Here is a 14,840-nt window from a genome sequence, read left to right on the forward strand (position 1 = left end):
GTTCAGATATAGGAGCATGAATAACAAAATCCTGTAAATTTTGAACCTTCGTAGCAAGATTATTCAAACCTGTAGCCAAACTCTGAGGATCCATTTTAATCAGGTGAGATCAGAGCCATTCAAGGATTAGAAGGAGAGAGAGAGGCAAAGGCTGCAATTAGAGCAGAAATGCAACTGAGACAACTATAGAGCAAGCTCAGAAGAAAAAAAAAAAAAAATCTGCAGACTTCTTTTTCTCTCCTTTCTTCTGCCAACGGTTTTAACCCTTGGCCGGCCATACTGTCATGGTTCCCAATGGCAAGGGAACGTCAGAGAACTTAAATAACAGACTAGCTCTTGGGTGATGGAATCTCGAGCTGACCGTGAGCTAAACCTACCACACAACTAACAGTGGCCGGGTGACGTACCTACGTTTTATCCCTAGACGCCCAGCGCCAGCCGGAGAACTAACTAACCCTAATAGAGGAAAAAACAGACCTGGCTTACCTCTAGGGAAATTCCCCCAAAAAGGAGACAGAAGCCCCCCACATATATTGACGATGAGTTCAGAGGAAAAGACATACGCAGTATGAAGGTAGGTTCAGCAAAGCGAGGTCCGCTTACTAGACAGTAAGAAGATACAATAGGGAACTTCACGGTCAGCTGAAAACCCTATTAAAATACCATCCAGAAATTACATTAAGACTCATGTGTCAACTCATGACACCGGAGTGGTAATTTCGGCCCACAAGAGCTTCCAGCTACAGAAACATAACATAACTGTGAACTGGAACAAAAATGCAAACAAACTTAGGACTAAGAGTCCAACTTAGCTGATAGTAGTCTAGAAGCAGGAACATACAACAGAAAGGCTCTGGTTACATTGATGGCCGGCACTAGAATAACTGAGCAGCAAGGCTAAATAGGATACTCCCATATCCTGATGGAAACAGGTGAACAGAGAAAGTGAAGCACACAAGTCCAGTACCACCAGTGACCACCGGGGGAGCCCAAAAACCAAATTCACAACACCTCCCCCACCATCATTGCCTATCACCTCCATCATTGCCTCCCCCACCAACATTGCCCATCACTTCCAGCATTGCTTCCCCTACCATCATTGCCTATCACCGCCATCATTGCCTCCCCAACCATTATTGCCTATTACCTCCATCATTGCCTCCCCCACCATTATTGCCCATCACTTCCATCATTGCCTCCCCTCACCAACATTTCCCATCACCTCCATCATTGCCTTCCCCCACCACCATCATTGCCCATCACCTCCATCATTGCCTCCCCCTCACCATCATTGTCCATCACCTCCATCATTGCCTCCCCCCACCGCCATCATTGCCCATCACCTGCATCATTGCCTCCCCCTACCAATATCATTGTCCTTCCCCACCACCCCTCTCACACGCACAAAGCACCGCATCACTCTGCCATACTCACAAACAAAGCACCGCACCACATACACACATGCAGCAGGCACACAGACGCACAGCTCACCTCCCCGCAGCAGCAGCACATCCTGGCAGCCTCTTCCTTGCCGCCAGCTTTCTGTCTGAAACAGGACGCCGGGATGTGCTGCGCTGTATGTCTGTGTGTCTGCGGGAGTGTGTATGTGGTGCAGTGCTTTATGTGTGTGCTTGTGTGTGGTGCGGTGGTGGGGCTTTACATGCAGGCAGTGTTAGCTGCAGCCTGCAGCCCTATAGGGGCGTGGGGAAGCGTCAATATTCATTTTGTTTTAGCAGCGGGGACAAGATCATGTCTCCAAATGCTGCTACTAGGCTGGCACAGGGCTGACCCCCTTGACTCAGGGGCCCCATAGCCACTGGCTGGGGGCCACTGAAGCAGTGGGGGCCCTTGAAGCAGTGGGGGCCCTAGGCAGCTGCTGGCCAGTATGCCAGCAGGTGTCAGTGCCTGGGCCCACCGGAGAATCCTCCAGTTCTTCGGTGGGCCAGTCCGAGCCTGGCTACACCTGTAAATAAATTCCTAGAGGAATGTAGTTTCCAAAGTGGGGTCGCATGATGGGTTATTTTGCTCTTCTGGTGCTTAGGGGCCCTGTATAAGGAGTCCGCAAACTATTCTAATATAATTTGCTCTCCAAAAGTCAAATACCGCCCCATCCCTCCTGAGTCTCGCTGTGGGTCTTAACATACCCTTGTAAAAGTAAAACATTTGGGGCAAAAGGAACATGTTTATGTGAAAAATGTGTTTATTCATTTTCTCAGCTCAATGTTGTAAAATTATGTGATGCACCTGTGGTACAAGCTGCTCACCATACCTCTAGATAAATTTCTTAAGGGTTGTAGTTTCCAAAATTGGGTCATTTGTGGGGTTTTTCCACTGTTTAGGCACATAAGGGGCTCTGAAAACGCAACATTGTCTCCACTGTCAATTCAAGACAATTTTGCACTCCAAAAGTCAAATGGCGCTCCTTCCGTTCTGAGAACTGCCTTGTGCCCAAATAGTAGTTTTCCTCTACATATGGGTTACTGGCATACTCAGGAGAAATTGTACAACAAATTGTATGGTTCAGTTTCTCCTGTTACCCTTGTAAAAATGCAAAATTTGGGGCTAAATGAACATTTTTGTGGCAAAAAATTAAAATGTAATTTTTTTCCTTTCACGTTGCTTTAATTCCTATGAATCACCTAAAGGGTTAATACATTTCTTGATTGTGGTTTTGATCACCTTGAGTGGTGCAGTTTTTAAAATATGTCAGTGTCGGGTATCTTTTGTCATATAAGCCGCTAAAAGTCACTTCAAACATGATGTAAAAAAAAAATGGCTTTGTAAATTTTGTTTGAAAAATTAGAAAATGAGAAACGTTTAACCCTTCTAACTTCCTAAGAAAAACATATATTTTTCAAAAATTATGCTGATGTAAAGTAGAGCTATGGGAAATGTTATTTCTAAATTATTTTGTACAACTAGACTAACTGGCTTAAGGATAAAAAAAATTGAAAGTTTGAAAATTACAAAATTTTTACCAAAATTCCAATATTTTTATAAATAAACTAAAAAAATTCTATGTAAATTTACCACTATCATAAAGTACAATGTATTACGAAAAAATATTCTCAGAAACACTGGTATTCGTTGAAGCATTCTAGAGTTCTTACCACATAAAGTGACAATGGTCAGAAGTGTAAAATATGGCCTGATCATGAAGGTAAAAACAGGCTTTGAGGCGGGGATTAAAACATTTCACATTTTTTAGGGGACAAAAAAACCTGGTCTTCTATTTTTTTCATATTTCCTCCTAAAAAATCTAAATCATGCTGCAAACCTGACAACATGTAATCAAAAGAACATTTTTTATACTACTTCTTGCTCATTTTACTTTGTGCATTTTCTGTCATATATGTCTGAATAAAGTTTTTTTTTCTCAATTCAGGCATACAGTATAAGTCCAGCGGAATGCAGTGTAATGTGAACCTGGCTTTACAATAATGACATGCTTATCAAATACATACAAGCATGATTTTATATCAATGCCTGATGTGTTCATTGTGTATACTTTTATACAGTTTCCACATTTCAGACATCTCATTGTGCGATTGATATTACAGCAGATTAATGACCGTATTACATAGGCTTCAATTCAGCAGATTAAGTCGCTTACATGAGGTCATCAATAGATACACTGTATATACCTGGAAGACTGAGCTGTTCCACAAAGGTTTAGAAAATCGGATATAAGTGATTCAGGTAAAGGTGTGGGAGCTGCTAGCTAGGAAACCACCCTGACTCGGAACATGAGCCATACCCCTCTAATATTATGGGAGAGGTCACACTTTGAGGGATGGGAATGAAATAATTGAGAGTGCTGCTTGGTATTTGTCATCTATATAGAAAGGTATACTTTAATTCTATAAAGCCTAACATGCGTACTTTAAAAAAATGTTATATAGTTCGATTATTTTCAAACAGTAACAATGATGCAGTCTGCAACCGGACTAAGTCTGATGGAGTCAACAATGTGTTTATGCTGATTCATGTTTTTTTTATATCATTTACTAAGATTTAAATGGTCACTGTTGCTTCAATAAATTTATATCCATTTGACAGTGTTCTAAATAACAAAACTTGACATCACTCTACTTACAGGCAATGTTGAGTTACCCCTGTAAAAATGCACTCAATTGATAGCCATTTGCTTTTCAAGACTTGGTTAGATGCATTCAGGGATGCCAACGTCCAGAAATACCAGGAGAGTTGGTAAAAATAGGGCACTTTCGCTCTGTGTGTAAAAAAAAAAATTAAAGGGGTTGTCCACTACTAGGACAACTCCTTCTTACCCTAAATGTTCGGCCCTGATAAAATAATAAAGCCTATACTCACCGAGGTTGTGGCAGTGGCTCTCCCTGGGATCTGTGATGCGGTGTTGTGACACGTGACACCGGCGCCCAATTCCGATAAACTGAATGTGAAGAGGAAGCCAGGGCTGCAGCTTCGTATCAGAATTCTTGGCTGTAGACGTGGATCACTGATAATCATAATGATTTATTATAGTTTTCCAATGTGTCCAAAAAAATATTGTTTGTCCATAAATGTTTAATAAATTGTTCAGAAAAAGTATAATGTGAAGTTGACAACTCTGGATCAGTTTTGAGTAACAGAGACAGATGACAGGTAGGGGGCGATACTTAGCTTCTGCTAGCTGTGGGTAAATAAAGCAGACAGGCCAGGGATCTCTCTTTCATGTAGAGTTTATCCACAGGTCCTCTCCTTATATGTGCACTGTCCACAACCTTTGCTCCCTACAAAGTAATTAGTAGAATCCCTGTCCTCCACTTCTGTAAGTCAGCTCACCTGATAATCAATGATTCAATATCCCCATACACTACTTATTTATTTTACTCTCTTAAATACCACCGTTAAAAGGAATGTAGTTAAAAAAATGGTTTCTTTTGCAACAATTGAAAAAATGTAAACTACTAACGTTTTCATTTAAAAGGTTTCATTTTTATAGTATAAAATATGAAATATAATTTATTTTTTCATATTTTCAACTTTAAAACACTAGGGGGAGCAGCTGCTGACATTTGCCATGAAAATCTAGTGTGTACAACTAGCTCACATTATGACTGCAGTAAATGTGGCGGGGATCTGCTGACGTGTGTGTGATGTCACTCATCCCCTCCCCTGCTAGGCGTTTGCAAAAGGAGAAGTGAGGATGAAGTTTGGGATTACACTGCGGAGCCATTTTGCTGCTGACTGTAAAAATGATACAGAGATGTGTAGATTGTCACTGAGGACCACACACTATATCACACATGACAGGATTGGATACATCGCTATGTGAACTGTATCACACGTTATAGGATTAGATTAGATACATACAGTGTAGCTCAGCACACTATCATGTTTGACACAGTCTCTGTATGTGATCCTATCACGTGTGAAACAGTACACTGAGCTGTGTATCTCATCTGGCCATTTCTTATACAATCCCCTAGGCCATGTATCTAATCCTATCATTTGTGATATGATTAGATACAGGTGCATCTCACAAAATTAGAATATCATCAAAAGTTAATTTATTTCAGTTCTATTTAATACAAAACGTGAATCTCATATATAGAGTCATTACAAACAGAGTGATCCATTTCAAGTATTTATTTCTGTTAATGTTGATGATTATGGCTTACAGCCAATGAAAACTGTTGTGAATTCTGCTCTTGGGCTCCCTCCGGTGGTTATAAGTGGTAGCGCTGCTGTCTCTGGATCGCAGCATTCATCAGGTGTGTCCACTTTGTGCAATTCTGACTGGGCTATTTAGTCTTGCTTGACCCTTTAGTCAGTGCCAGTTGTCCATTGTTCCTGGAGGATTCACATCCCTGCCTGGTCTCTCCTGCTTTGCTGTTCATTTCAACAAAGATAAGTTCTGGCCTTGATTTTTGCAGTCCACATGCTGTGGGCCTTATTGTTCAGTTCTTTTCCATGTTTTTGTCTTGTCCAGCTTGGTCTGTATAAGGATTTGTTTAGCCAAGCTGGTATTTCTGGAGATGCAGATATACCCTCCATATCTTTAGTTAGATGTGGAGATTTTGTATTTTCTGTGGTGGATATTTTCTAGTGTTTTAATACTGACCGCATAGTACTCTGTCCTATCCTTTCTATTTAGCTAGAAGTGGCCTCCTTTGCTAAATTCTGATTTCAGTCTGTGTATGTTTTTTCCCTCTCCTCTCACAGTCAATATTTGTGGGGGGCTGTCTTTCCTTTGGGGATTTTCTCTGAGGCAAGATAGTTTTCCCTTTTCTATCTCTAGGGGTAATTAGTCCTCCGGCTGTGTCGAGATGTCTAGGGAGTGATAGGTACATTCCACGGCTACTTCTAGTTGCGGTGTTAAGTTCAGGGTCTGCGGTCAGTACAGGTACCACCTTCTCTAGAGTACGTCTCATGCTGCTCCTAGGCCACTAGATCATAACAGTACAACTGGCCAACAATGAGTTAACCGCATCTCAGAAGAAGGGAAGGAAAGTGCTGAGCCATTTTTTTTTCTGTAGTCTGTTGTTTTTTTTTTCCCTCTTTACCTCTGGGTGGCTCAGGAGTTTGGCACTGGCATGGATGTTCAGGGATTGGCTTCTCGTGTGGATCAACTTGCTGCTAGAGTACAGGGTATTTTCGATTATATCGTTCAGACTCCGGTTTTAGAGCCTAGAATTCCAACTCCTGATTTGTTTTTTGGGGACAGGTCCAAATTTTTGAGCTTTAAAAATAACTGTAAACTGTTTTTTGCTCTGAAACACCGTTCCTCTGGTGATCCCATCCAGCAGGTTAAAATTGTTATATCTCTGCTGCATGGTGACCCCCAGGACTGGGCATTTGCCCTGGAACCTGGGAATCCGGCTTTGCTTAATGTAGACACATTTTTGCCAGGCGCTTGGGTTATTGTATGATGAACCTAATTCAGTGGATCATGCTGAGAAGACCTTATTGGCCCTGTGTCAGGGTCAAGAAGCGGCAGAATCATACTGCCAGAAATTTAGAAAATGGTCTGTGCTCACTAAATGGAATGAGGACGCTCTGGCAGCAATTTTCAGAAAGGGTCTTTCTGAATCCGTTAAAGATGTTATGGTGGGGTTCCCCACGCCTGCTGGTCTGAGTGATTCTATGTCTCTGGCCATTCAGATTGATTCGCGCTTGCGCGAGCGCAGAGTTGTGCACACTGTTATGATCCCAATGGCAAGGATCTCAGAGATTACAGCAAAAGTCTGCAAACATAAATACCAGCTCATAGGGACGTGGTAACTAGGCTGACCATATACCTGATCCTAGCACAAACACTAACAGTAGCCGGGGAACGTGCCTACGTTGATCCTAGACGTCTCGCGCCAGCTGGAGAACTAACTAACCCTATCAGGGAAAATAAGACCTCTCTTGCCTCTAGAGAAAAGACCCCAAAGTAATACAAGCCCCCAACAAATAATAACGGTGAGGCAAGAAGAAAAGACAAACGTAAGAATGAACTAGATTTTAGCAAAGAGAGGCCCACTGACTAATAGCAGAAAATAGTAAGATGACTTATATGGTCAGCAAAAAACCCTGCAAAATATCCACGCTGAATATCCAAGAACCCCCAAACCGACTAACGGTGAGGGGGAGAATATCAGCCCCCTAGAGCTTCCAGCAATATCAGGAATCACATATTGTACAAGCTGGACAAAAATATGAACAAAGCAAAATAACAAAAAATAAGAAAGCAGGACTTAGCTTATCTTGCAAAGAACCAGGACCTGAAGACAGGAGCAAACAGAAATGAACTGATTACAACGATGCCAGGCACTGGACTGAGAATCCAGGAAGTTTAAATAGCAACACCCCAGGCCTAACGAAGCAGGTGAGTACCAACCTGGTAAAAGACAATCCAAGTGCCAAATCACTAGTGACCACAAGAGGGAGCCAAGAAGTATAGTTCACAACAGTACCCCCCCTTTAAGGAGGGGTCACCGAACCCTCACCAAGACCACCAGGGCGACCAGGATGAGCAGCGTGGAAGGCACGAACCAAATCGGCCGCATGAACATCAGAGGCGGCCACCCAGGAATTATCCTCCTGACCATAGCCCTTCCATTTGACCAAATACTGAAGCCTCCGTCTAGAGAGACGAGAATCCAAGATCTTCTCTACCACGTACTCCAACTCGCCCTCAACCAACACCGGAGCAGGAGGCTCAACAGCAGGAACCACAGGCACAACGTACCGCCGCAACAAAGACCTATGGAACACGTTGTGAATGGCAAATGACACCGGAAGATCCAAACGAAAAGAAACCGGGTTAAGAACTTCCAAAATTTTATAAGGACCAATAAAGCGAGGCTTAAACTTAGGAGAGGAAACCTTCAGAGGGACATACCGAGAAGACAACCAAACCAAATCCCCAACACGAAGTCGGGGGCCCACACCGCGGCGGCGGTTGGCAAAACGCTGAGCCTTCTCCTGTGACAACTTCAAGTTGTCCACCACATGATTCCAAATCCGCTGCAACCTATCCACCACGGAATCCACCCCAGGACAGTCAGAAGACTCAACTGTCATGATTCCCCAATGGCATGGGAACATCAGAAACACAAAATAACAGACTAGCCCTCGGGTGATGGAAACTCAAGCTGACCGTGACCTAAATCTACCACACAACTAACAGTAGCCAGGGAGCATTCCTACGGCTGCCTAGATGCCATGCGCCAGCCGGAGAACTAACTACGCCTGGAAGAGGAAGGAACAGACCTGGCTTACCTCTAGTGAAATTCCCCAAAGATGATAGTAGCCCCCACATATATTAACGGTGAGTTCAGAGGAAAAGACATACACAGTATGAAGGTAGATTTAGCAAAGCGAGGTCCACTTACTAGATAGAGGAAGGATACAAAAGAGGACTTCACGGTCAGCTGAAAAACCCTTTCAAAAACCCATCCTGAAATTACTTTAAGACTCCTGTGTCAACTCATGACACAGGAGTGGCAATTTCAGTCCACAAGAGCTTCCAGTAACAGGAAATGACAAACTGTAAACTGGACAAAAAATACAAAACAAAAAGGACAAGAGTCCACTTAGCTGATCAGCAGACTGGTAGCAGGAACATGCAACTGAAAGACTCAGGTTACAATGATGACCGGCAAGGAAGTGACTGGAGAGCAAGGCTAAATAGGGAACTCCCAAAACTGATGGAAGCAGGTGAGCTGAGGCAGAAAAGAACACACAAGTCTCCAGTACCACCAGCCACCACTAGGGGAGCCCAAAAAGCGGATCACAACACTCAACATGACCCGAGGAGAAACGAGGATGAAAACCAGAGTTGCAGAAGAATGGCGAAACCAAAGTAGCGGAACTAGCCCGATTATTAAGGGCAAACTCCGCCAATGGCAAGAAGGTCACCCAATCATCCTGGTCCGCAGAAACAAAACATCTCAAATAAGCCTCCAGTGTCTGATTAGTTCGCTCCGTTTGACCATTAGTCTGAGGATGGAAGGCAGATGAAAACGACAAATCAATGCCCATTCTAGCACAAAAAGATCGCCAGAATCTGGACACATACTGGGACCCTCTGTCGGACACGATATTCTCCGGAATGCCGTGTAAACGAACCACATTCTGAAAAAACAAAGGAACCAGATCGGAAGAGGAAGGCAACTTAGGCAAGGGTACCAAATGGACCATCTTGGAAAAAAGATCACACACCACCCAGATGACAGACATTCCCTGAGAAGATCAGAAATGAAATCCATGGAAATGTGTGTCCAAGGCCTCTTCGGGACGGGCAAGGGCAGAAGCAACCCGCTAGCACGAGAACAACAAGGCTTAGCCCGAGCACAAGTCCCACAGGACTGCACAAATGACCGCACATCCCGTGACAAGGAAGGCCACCAAAAGGACCTAGCCACCAAATCTCGGGTACCAAAAATTCCCGGATGCCCTGCCAACACCGAGGAATGAACCTCGGAAATGACTTTGCTGGTCCATTTATCAGGAACAAACAGTCTGTCGGGTGGACAAGAGTCAGGTCTACCAGCCTGAAATCTCTGCAACACACGTCGCAAATCAGGAGATACGGCCGACACGATTACTCCCTCTTTAAGAATACCAGCTGGCTCCGAGACTCCAGGAGAGTCAGGCACAAAGCTCCTAGAAAGAGCATCAGCCTTAACATTCTTCGAACTAGGCAGGTACGAGACCACAAAGTCAAAACGAGAGAAAAACAATGACCAACGAGCCTGTCTAGGATTCAGGCGCTTAGCAGACTCGAGATACATCAGATTTTTGTGATCAGTCAAGACCACCGCACGATGCTTAGCACCCTCGAGCCAATGACGCCACTCCTCAAATGCCCACTTCATGGCCAACAACTCCCGATTACCAACATCATAGTTCCGCTCAGCAGGCGAAAACTTCCTAGAGAAAAAGGCACATGGTCTCATCACAGAGCAACCAGAGCCTCTCTGCGACAAAACAGCCCCAGCACCGATCTCAGAAGCATCCACTTCAACCTGAAAGGGAAGTGAGACATCAGGCTGGCACAAAACAGGCGCCGAAGTAAACCGGCGCTTCAGCTCCTGGAAGGCCTCCACGGCTGCAGGGGCCCAATTAGCCACATCAGAATCTTTCTTGGTCATATCCGTCAAAGGCTTAACAACGCTAGAAAAATTAGCGATAAAGCGACGGTAGAAATTAGCAAACCCCAAGAACTTCTGAAGACTCTTAACAGACGTGGGCTGAGTCCAATCATGAATAGCTCGGACCTTGACTGGGTCCATCTCCACAGCAGAAGGGGAGAAAATAAAACCCAAAAAGGAAACCTTCTGCACTCCAAAGAGACACTTTGAGCCCTTCACAAACAAAGCATTATCACGCAAAACCTGAAACACCATCCTGACCTGCTTTACATGAGAATCCCAATCATCCGAGAAAACCAGAATATCATCCAGATAAACAATCATAAATTTATCCAGATACTTCCGGAAGATATCATGCATAAAGGACTGAAACACTGAAGGAGCATTAGAGAGCCCAAAGGGCATCACCAAGTATTCAAAATGACCTTCGGGCGTATTGAATGCAGTTTTCCATTCATCTCCCTGCCTAATGCGCACAAGGTTGTACGCACCACGAAGATCTATCTTGGTGAACCACTTGGCACCCTTAATCCGAGCAAACAAGTCTGACAATAGTGGCAAAGGATACTGAAACTTAACAGTGATTTTATTCAGAAGCTGATAGTCTATACAAGGTCTCAAAGACCCGTCCTTGGCCACAAAAAAGAATCCCGCACCAAGAGGGGAAGAGGATGGACGAATATGCCCCTTCTCCAAAGACTCCTTGACATAAGAACGCATCGCGGCATGCTCGGGTACAGACAAATTAAATAATCGTCCTTAGGAAATTTACTGCCAGGAATCAAATCTATAGCGCAGTCACAGTCCCTATGAGGAGGAAGATCACTGGACCTGGACTCACTGAATACATCCTGATAGTCACACAAATACTCAGGAACCTCTGAAGGAGTAGAAGTAGCAATAGACACCGGCGGAGAATCGCAATGAATTCCCTGACAACCCCAACTCGACACAGACATAGCCTTCCAATCCAAAACAGGATTATGGGTCTGTAACCATGGCAGACCTAACACGACCAAATCACTCATTTTATGCAGAACAAGAAAACGAATCACCTCCCGATGTTCAGGAGTCATGCACATGGTCACTTGTGTCCAAAACTGCGGTTTATTTTCCGCCAGTGGCGTAGCATCAATTCCTCTGAGAGGAATAGGAATTTTTAAAGGCTCCAGGACAAAACCGCAGCGCTTGGCAAACGACAAGTCCATAAGACTCAGGGCAGCATCTGAATCCACAAATGCCATAACAGGGTAGGAAGACAATGAACAAATTAAAGTCACAGACAAAATAAATTTAGGCTGCAAATTACCAATGGAGACAGGACTGACAACCTTGGTTAGGCGTTTAGAGCATGCTGATATAACATGTGTAGAATCACCACAGTAAAAACACAGCCCATTCTGTCGTCTATGATTTTGTCGTTCGGTTCTAGTCAGGATTCTATCACATTGCATTGCTGGATCGGGGTTTCTATCACATTGCATTGAAACAGGTGTCTGTTCAGACAACACCGCCAGAGGATTGGCGGATTTGCGCTCCCGCAAACGCCGATCAATCTGAATAGCCAGCGCCATAGAATCATTCAGACTTGTAGGAATTGTGAAACCCACCATCACATTCTTAATGGCTTCAGAAAGTCCATTTCTGAAATTTGCGGCCAGAGCACATTCATTCCATTGAGTAAGCACGGACCATTTCCGAAATTTTTGGCAATACACTTCGGCTTCATCCTGGCCCTGAGAGATAGCCAGTAGAGCTTTTTCTGCCTGAATTTCAAGGTTAGGCTCCTCATAAAGCAATCCGAGCGCCAGAAAAAACGCATCGACATCCGCCAATGCCGGATCTCCTGGCGCTAACGAGAAAGCCCAATCCTGAGGGTCGCCACGCAAAAAGAAGATAACAATTTTAACTTGCTGAGCTGAATCTCCAGACGAACGAGGTTTCAAAGATAGAAACAATTTACAATTATTCCTAAAATTCCTAAATTTAAATCGATCTCCAGAGAACAGCTCAGGAATAGGTATCTTAGGCTCAGACATAGGACTGCTAACAACAAAATCCTGAATGCTCTGCACTCGTGCAGCAAGCTGATCCACACTAGTAATCAAGGTCTGAACATTCATGTCTGCAGCAAAGCTTACAGCCACTCTGAGAAAAAGGGGAAGGAAGAAAGAGGAGAAAAAAAAACTCAGAACTCCTTTTCTTTTAATCCCACTTCTGCAATGCATTAACTATTCATGGCCTGGCATACTGTTATGATCCCAATGGCAAGGATCTCAGAGATTACAGCAAAAGTCTGCAAACATAAATACCAGCTCATAGGGACGTGGTAACTAGGCTGACCATATACCTGATCCTAGCACAAACACTAACAGTAGCCGGGGAACGTGCCTACGTTGATCCTAGACGTCTCGCGCCAGCCGGAGAACTAACTAACCCTATCAGGGAAAATAAGACCTCTCTTGCCTCCAGAGAAAAGACCCCAAAGTAATACAAGCCCCCAACAAATAATAACGGTGAGGCAAGAAGAAAAGACAAACGTAAGAATGAACTAGATTTTAGCAAAGAGAGGCCCACTGACTAATAGCAGAAAATAGTAAGATGACTTATATGGTCAGCAAAAAACCCTGCAAAATATCCACGCTGAATATCCAAGAACCCCCAAACCGACTAATGGTGAGGGGGGAGAATATCAGCCCCCTAGAGCTTCCAGCAATATCAGGAATCACATATTGTACAAGCTGGACAAAAATATGAACAAAGCAAAATAACAAAAAATAAGAAAGCAGGACTTAGCTTATCTTGCAAAGAACCAGGACCTGAAGACAGGAGCAAACAGAAATGAACTGATTACAACGATGCCAGGCACTGGACTGAGAATCCAGGAAGTTTAAATAGCAACACCCCAGGCCTAACGAAGCAGGTGAGTACCAACCTGGTAAAAGACAATCCAAGTGCCAAATCACTAGTGACCACAAGAGGGAGCCAAGAAGTATAGTTCACAACAGCACACTATGGCATTGTCTTCCGAGCGGAGTCCTGAGCCTATGCAGTGTGATAGGATTGTGTCTAGAGCTGAACGACAAGGATTCAGACGTCAGAATAGGTTGTGTTTTTACTGCGGCGATTCTGCTCATGTTATTTCTGATTGCCCTAAGCGTACCAAGAGAATCGCTAGTTCTGTTACCATCAGTACTATACAACCTAAATTTCTGTTATCTGTGACCCTGATCTGCTCAATATCGTCATTTTCTGTCATGGCATTTGTGGATTCAGGCGCCGCTCTAAACTTAATGGACTTAGAATTTGCCAGACGTTGTGGTTTCCCCTTGCAGCCTTTGCAGAGTCCTATTCCTTTGAGGGTCATTGATGCTACACCGTTGGCTAAAAATAAACCTCAGTTTTGGACACAGCTGACCATGTGCATGGCGCCAGCCCATCAGGAAGATTGTCGTTTTCTGGTGTTGCATAATTTGCATGATGCTATTGTGCTGGGTTTCCCATGGTTACAGGTGCATAATCCGGTATTAGATTGGAAATCTATGTCTGTGACTAGTTGGGGTTGTCAGGGGGTTCATGGTGACGTTCCTTTGATGTCAATTGCCTCCTCCCCCTCTTCTGAAATTCCTGAGTTTTTGTCAGATTTCCAGGATGTATTCAATGAGCCCAACTCCAGTTCCCTTCCACCGCATAGGGACTGTGATTGTGCTATTGACTTGATTCCAGGCTGTAAGTTCCCTAAGGGCCGACTTTTCAACCTGTCTGTGCCAGAACATACCGCCATGCGGAGCTATGTTAAGGAATCTTTGGAGAAAGGGCATATTCGGCCATCTTCTTCACCATTGGGAGCAGGTTTTTTTTTTGTTGCCAAGAAGGATGGCTCCTTGAGACCCTATATTGATTATTGCCTCTTGAATAAGATCACGGTCAAATTCCAATACCCTTTGCCTTTGCTTTCTGATCTGTTTGCTAGGATTAAGGGGGCTAGTTGGTTTACTAAGATTGACCTTCGAGGGGCATATAATCTTGTTCGTATTAAGCAGGGTGACAAATGGAAAACTGCGTTTAATACGCCCGAAGGTCATTTTGAATACCTTGTGATGCCATTCGGACTCTCTAATGCTCCATCTGTGTTTCAGTCCTTCATGCATGATATATTTCGGAATTATCTTGATAAATTCATGATTGTATATTTGGATGATATTTTGATTTTTTCAGATGATTGGGAGTCTCATG

The sequence above is a fragment of the Ranitomeya variabilis genome, chromosome 1 (genome assembly GCF_051348905.1).
Source record: "Ranitomeya variabilis isolate aRanVar5 chromosome 1, aRanVar5.hap1, whole genome shotgun sequence".
In the NCBI taxonomy this organism is placed as follows: Eukaryota; Metazoa; Chordata; class Amphibia; order Anura; family Dendrobatidae; genus Ranitomeya; species Ranitomeya variabilis.